The 7,075-nt window shown below is 45.2% G+C and overlaps 1 pseudogene; it reads left to right on the top strand.

Moving 5' to 3' along the window:
* Window positions 1–848: 848 nt before the first annotated feature.
* LOC123620851 lies at window positions 849–6,870 on the top strand (annotated as a pseudogene).
* Window positions 6,871–7,075: the final 205 nt, after the last annotated feature.

The raw sequence follows: 7,075 nt of genomic DNA, 5'->3' as shown, positions 1-7,075 counted from the left end.
GCTCTCCCAGATGCATGGCAATATTTTGGTAAAAACAGAAAACTTGACAAATAATAACTTAAACAAATGAAAAGATTTATCTTTCTCACGTAACATGAAGTTTAGAGGCAAACAGTCCAAGGCCAATACAACTGCCCACAAATGTCTTCTGTCTTCCCACTCTGTATGTCCTAGGCGTAAACAATGTGCTGTGGGGAAACAGAGGAGGGAAGATTCCCAGAGGTGTGGATCCAGCTGGGTGTCCATGGACGAGAACTTCAGCGGGTACCAGGAGAGGGTAGGACAGGTTGATGGATGGGGAGCTGACCTGTGTACCTACAGGTGTGGGTTCACGGGGTGGGCAGGGCAAGGTGAGGTTGACAAGGTGTGCAAGAAATAACTTTTAGCAAGCTTTGAATGTCAGGGTTAGACTTTTAGGTTAGGATATCAATGGGAAGGACCAGTGAACAAGCAAGCAGAGGGGCATAAGCAGCCCAGGGAGGAAGCTGCTCCAGGAGTGCAGAGAGAGAACAAGGGAGGACACAAGGAATGTCAGTATGGCAGTGCAGCGGAAGAGGCTGGTTCTGGAGCTGAGGTTCTCGGCCCAAGCTGCATATTGGCATCACTGGAGGAAAGCATGGACGTCCATGCTACACCACCCAACCAACCACATTGGAATCTCTGGAGTGGGCGCCGGGTATCTGTGTTCCAAAGCCCTCCAGGTGATCGCAGTGTATGCTAAGGTTGAGAACCACTATTCCTGAGATGGGCCGAGGGGTAAACCACAAAACTTGGTGACTGGCTGGAGGGAAGAGGGAGAAGGAGAAGCTAAAAATGCAAACTGGTGGTCAATTCCATGAATCTTGAGGATGCCTTCATTTGGGGTTTCTGAGGAAGAGGAGGAGCTGCTGGAGAAAAGGCAGTGCACCCCTTTGTATGAGTCAAGTCGGAGAGCTGCGTGGGAGGCCCGGTTGGAGATGGATGCTGGGAAGGAGGCCAACAGGTTCACCTCCTGTTGGTCTTGCTATAGTCTGAATGTTTGGGTCTCCCCATAATTCATATACTAAAACCTAACCCCCACGATGATGGTATTAGCAGGTGGAGACCATGGGAGGTGATTAGGTCATGATGGTGGAGCCCTCATAATGGGATTCATTTCATGCCCTTATAAAAGGGACTCCAGAGAGCTGCCTTGTCCCTCCCACCATGTGAACCTACGGCAAGAAGGTGGCAGTTAGCAACCTTAGTGGTGAGGAAGAGAGCCCCCGCCAGAACCTGACCATGCTGGCACCCCGATCATGGACTCCCAGCCTCCAGAACTGTGAGAAATAAACTTCTGATGTTTATAAGCTCCCAAGTATATGGTACTTTGGTATAGCAGCCCAATCTGAGACATCTCCATCAAAGATTGGCAACAGATCCCCTCCAGGGTAATGGAAGGCCCCTTCCATCCTCACCCCTGTGGGATATGTTGGTTTTACACTTTGCTTGGGGAGAAGATCCCTTCTGAATATTTGCTCAGTGGCACAAGTCTAAAAAGATACCACTATTTTGCATTAGGACTAAAAAATGGCATTTGGTGGCAGAACAATGGCAAACCTCATCTGGTATTCCTTGCCTGACCCAAGGAATACAGACGTGTGAGTAGTGAACATGTTTCCTAAGTATTACAGGTGTGCCCTTTGCTCTGATTTTCCTGGTTTATCTAAAGGATTTTGGCTTTTACAGTTTTTTGATGGTTGACGAACTGATTAATTGTTCACTTTGTAGAGGTCTAACAAAAGCTTGAGTTATTTGGAAATTCTTCAAATGACTTTAGTTTTGATTATAAAGCAGTCTTGCTGCCCAAATTCCAGTGCCAGGCCAATATCAGAGCTCCAGGGAAGTCCAGGAAAGGAACTCATCCTCTCAATTCCAGTAATTTCTCTCCTATCAACCACTTTCATGCAACCACTATCCCATAAAACTTTCATTTGCTTTTTCCTTGGGGATATCGAGCTTTTCCAAAGTGCCCCACTTTGTGGTATTTTTTCCCATTAGAATATTGATTTTATCTTAAACTTTTTTATTCGTGTAAGTCACATGCAGGAAAGTTCACAAGTTGTAAGCATACAGATTGATGAATTCTTACAAAGTTATCACACCTGCGTAACCACCCAGGTCAGCAGCCCAGAGGCCCTTCACGGGCCCCCCAGCCCCCAAGGTTGCCACTGTTCAGACTTCCAACACCATCAATTGGCTTTGTTGGTTTGGGGTCTTTTTGTAAATGCATTTTATTCTTTGCATATGTTTTTCACTCAAAATCATGTTTGTGAGATTTGCCACTTGCTGTTTGTGGAGCTTGTTCATTAGTTTTCTTTGCCACATGGTATCCATCGTATGAACACACAGTAATGTATCCGCGATACCACTGAGATCAGTTCCCATTTGAGGCTAGAGTGAAGGGCGCTGCCGTGAGCTTTCGGTGAACACGTCGGTCATTGAATCTTAATCATGTTTCTTGTATTTAGGTTAAAAAGACAATGTTTCCTTTGCAGACTTAGGGACTGAGGGACAGAGCAAGACAGTACGTTTGGGAGAATGAAAATGACAACTAAAGAAGGAAAAATAGAAGGAAAACTGGTTTCCCACTCACATCTCCCCTTTATTTAACTTGAAGCTCCTCTCCCAAGGGCGGTGTTGTGGGATTGAGCAGGACAGAGCGGGAGACAACAGGAGATGACCTCGGTGTTATACCGTCACTGGTACTAACTGAAAGAGTTTGGTGCCACCACATTGATTATCCCTCGATGTCAGCATGGCACTAAATTGGGAATTTCTTAATACAGGGTGGTGTTATTTTCTGTTCCCTGGAAGTTCTCTTTAAAAAAAAAAAAAATCACATCGCTGGCATTCTTCTCTTTCGTTGGTAACACGCGGTGCTTCTTGGAAGAGAGGTGCATTTGGCTTTTGAATTTGAGGATAATGTCCACTAAAAACTATGAAAGAAACAGAAGGACAGAAGAACTGCTCTAGAAGAAAATGGGGGAGAATAGGTTTACCTGCCTTATCCGACTTCAGTGGGGTTGAATTTTCTTTCTCTGACCAAGTCCCCTCCCCTCTGTTTTACTGTGACAATTTAGGATGAAGGGTGTTCATTGCAAGCGACAGAATCCCGATTCGGGATAGTTTATGACAGGTAATTTGTTGAAAGGACATTGGGGGAATTCAAAGAACCGAAGGAAGAACCAGAGAGCCAGGACTGCTCTGGGGATCTCAGGGCAGGGACCTCCGCCACGGGCACTGGGACCTGACGCCAGCAGCGCCCTCTCTCCAGTCTCCCACACCTCTCGTCTCTGCCTAGTGGCCTTCTCCAGATGGCAAGGAAAGGGGGGGAGCAGCTGGCGCCCACCCTTGCAGCTCTGTGATGGAAGCATCCGGGGCCTCCTGAAGTTCTGGTAAGAACGGCCTCAAAGCAGGACTCTGTGGACTCGGTGGGCACAATGTTCCACCGTGAACAGTCTCTGAGGGCCAGGCACATTGATGGGCCACTGGGTCATGCGGTCACCCTGTCAACAGAGGTGAGAGTTTGTCACTGGGAGAGACAAGGGGGAGAGGGATATGATACTGCCACCAAAAACAGCTGCTGTACTGGAAAGTGTATCATCCTCCAGAATATTGAAAAAATAATAATTCTGCACTGTTTTTTGATTTTTTTAAATAATTATGAGATGATGACACCAAAATTATGTTGCCCTGAAAATTTTTACTGTGCACCTGTGGTCTCTCAGGGTACAGTTCAAAACTTGATTCTTGAGAATGATGCAAACCCTGAGACAGGAGCCCTGTCCTCAAGGTGTGTCCTGTCACGGCAGGAAGCAGCGGATGGTGGGAGACACTGAGAGGAGACGCTCCGTGGCTGGAGAACGCGCCACTGTCCCCTTCACGTGCTATCGTCCCCTTCACAAGCCACTGCTGCCGCCCCAATGGGCCGGCGGGGGGCAGCCAGCCAGCTGGAAAACTGCTCCATATATGTTTTTGTTGCATTGCTTATTTTTTTTTTATTCCTCTAGATAAATATTTCTCTAAGACTAAGTACAGGGCTTACGTTGTTGAGGTTGGCCTTGGGATGACAAGCGAACTACAGTTTATTGTATTAAAGTTTGTTACCAAAAAAATCCATCAAATATTTCTCCCTCCTCCCCATGACACGACTCATCTTAAGCAGTAGCATTCTACTCACTCGCCATGGTGATATTCAAAATGACTTTTCTTTATTCTAAAAGGAATACAGCCTTATATACAAATAGGAACTTTAGGTAAATATAAAAAAAAAGAACTATGCTTCCCCAAGATTCTAGAAGCTGGGATAGACGCTAAGAGCTGTCTGCTCAACAAAGGGAATCTAAAGAATAAAGACACTCTGTTCTCTGTGACAAGTGGTGGACTAGTGCTGCACATCCTACAGTAGCCACCACCCACATGCAGCTATGTAAATTTTAAATCCAGCAAAATTAAAAATTTAATTCCCCAGGTGCATTATCTACATTTCAGGACTACCATATTGGAAAGCTCAAATACAGGACATTTCCATCACCACAGGACACACTATTGAACAACGCTGGGATAAACTGTTGAGATCAATCATCCTCCGAAACTAATATAAAATGCTACATAAAACTTTTCTTTTTCATTTTCTTATATGCATTGCAGGGTTGACAAGATAATGAATGATGCACAACCAAGCCTGGTCCTAACGACAAGGAAGACCTCCGAGAAATCAACCAGTCATTTGATCCCCTTTTACCTTTGGCCAACCCAGACCCCAAAATTAGGCGTGTTGTGATAGAGTTACGGGGTGGTGGGGGGAGGACAGAAATTGATACTCAAGCCCCTCAAAGTTTGTGAATCTATTAGGATCCCAGCACATACGCTTCAGCCTCCTGAAGCCACACAGCTGGGGTTAGGATGAGCCTGCCTGTTTCCTCTCATCCACAAGAAGCTAGGAAGAATGTTTCTTTTGGTACTTAGTGGATCAGAAAAAGGAAACAAGAAAGGAGAAAAGAGAAAAGGAGAAAATATGTCCCAAAGTGGGCAAGTGCTTGGCAGACTTGAAGCCCAAATTTGCCACACTGGGGCATTCCAAGAAACCTGGAGCTGTGACGTTGACATGCACCAAACTGGTAGTAGATCTACATGCCTAGATGGTGGACCTCGGGGCTAAAGGCAGTCATTTCTATCCCAGGCCTCAGGGAATCCCACAAATAACTGTGAGGGTAATGAACAGCACACAGTCAAAGGAAGTCAATCCCGCACGAACACAGGGCACCGTGACTGAGAATAACAGACCACGAAAACAGACCTGCAAGACTTCGGGTATTGGAATTATCAGGTACAAACTCTAAAACCGCCATGCTTCATAAGTTCACATAATAAAGACAACCGTAAAAACACCATCAGGAATCCAAAAAGTTCAATAATTCCCAAAAAGGATAGATAAAACTACGTCCATATCTACAGGAAACTGCAGAATACCAGACAAGGAAGAAAAATCTTACAGTAAAGAAACAACAGTTAGACCAGTAGCTGGTATGCCAGCAGCAGCAGTGGAAGCCAAAGGATGGTTGGGATGAAACCTTCAATGTACTAAAAGAAAACAATGGCTAACTTCAGATTCTGTTAATTTTAAAGGAGGTGCTTCTGGCAAAAGGAAAATGATCCCAGATGGAAAACCTGAGCTGTGTAAAGATAAGTAAACATTGGCTATAAAATAATAATAATAACAACAACAATTAATGGGGTTAAAATGAGAGAATTATAATATATGACAACATGAACACAAGTCAGAAGGAGAATAAATGTATATTAACAGTTTAGGCTCTTTGTGTGATCCAAGCAGAGGATAAAAGTATTAACTCTAGATTTTGACCAAAAAGTGTGTAGGGGGGGGTTCTAAGGTGACCACTGAAATAATAGGGTCAGAGTTCATGATTCCCAAACTGTTAGAGGAAATGAAAAGAATTAACCAAACCCAAAATAAGGCAAGATAGCAGACAAGACGAAACAGAATAGGTAGTACAAATAGAAAGCTCAAAATAATGGGAAATCCAAACAGAGCAGTAATTATATTAAATGTAAACAAACTAAATGCGTAATAACTGTCAGACTAGGAAAGATGCAACTGGGTGCAGCTCTGAATTGCAGTCCTGCGGAAGCTTCCCCATCACTCACCGTGGGAAGCCTGACTGAGAGGAGGACGCTCCCAGGAGCCAAATGAGGAACCACCTCCTCCTGCTGTTCGAGCACTGGTCTTGGTCTGCAAAGGGAAGAAAAGCAAATGGCAAAAATGGCTAAATTCGTAACATACTACGGCTGATCAAGGCACTAGCTAAATATGAACACGTAGAAGAACCAGTAATATGCACTGAAAAAGCCCTGCTGGAGGGCGGTTTTGGAGAGTACCCTTTGACCACTGCCTGGCTGAGGAGGTGCCCAAGGAGCCCTGGACTCGCCCTGGACTCACCCTGGACTCGCCCTGGACTCACCCTGGACTCCAGGAGGACACGGCATTGCTGGTTCTGCCATGTCCCACTCTACCCAGGACCCATGGACTGGCAAGGTGATGTATCTCGAGAGCTTCTTCCCAATGTGTGACTGCAGAGGCCGTGGCATGGAGCAGAGATTCTGAAGAATGTAAGCGGGTTGTGATGAAGTGTCGCTGCAGGATCAGCCTTCGTGGTAGCAGAAAAGAATGAACCATCCGTTAACGTCTACAAAACAAGAAGGTGCTTCTGATCTGTCAGCAAAGAGGGATGGAGACTCCTCAAAATTGACAAGGAGCATCTGTTAAAAACAGCAGCAGAGGCACGAGCGGTGTGGGTGCAGATGATGACAACTTCCCTTCTATTTTAGAATAAATTCTCCACTTGCCTTGCTTTCTGTCCTGTGTGTGGTGACATACAGAATGGGCATCCACCCATTGCAAAGCTCTACTCCCAGCAGCGTTGTTGCATGTCTGGAATTTGGTCTGTTTACAATGGCAATCTTGTATACAGTTTGGAGTCAGATTTATCCTTGAATATCTTGATAAACAACAGGTGGTGTGATCTTAATATGT

The sequence above is a fragment of the Lemur catta genome, chromosome 1 (assembly GCF_020740605.2).
Source record: "Lemur catta isolate mLemCat1 chromosome 1, mLemCat1.pri, whole genome shotgun sequence".
Taxonomy (NCBI): domain Eukaryota; kingdom Metazoa; phylum Chordata; class Mammalia; order Primates; family Lemuridae; genus Lemur; species Lemur catta.
This window is presented reverse-complemented; position numbering and strand designations above follow the sequence as displayed.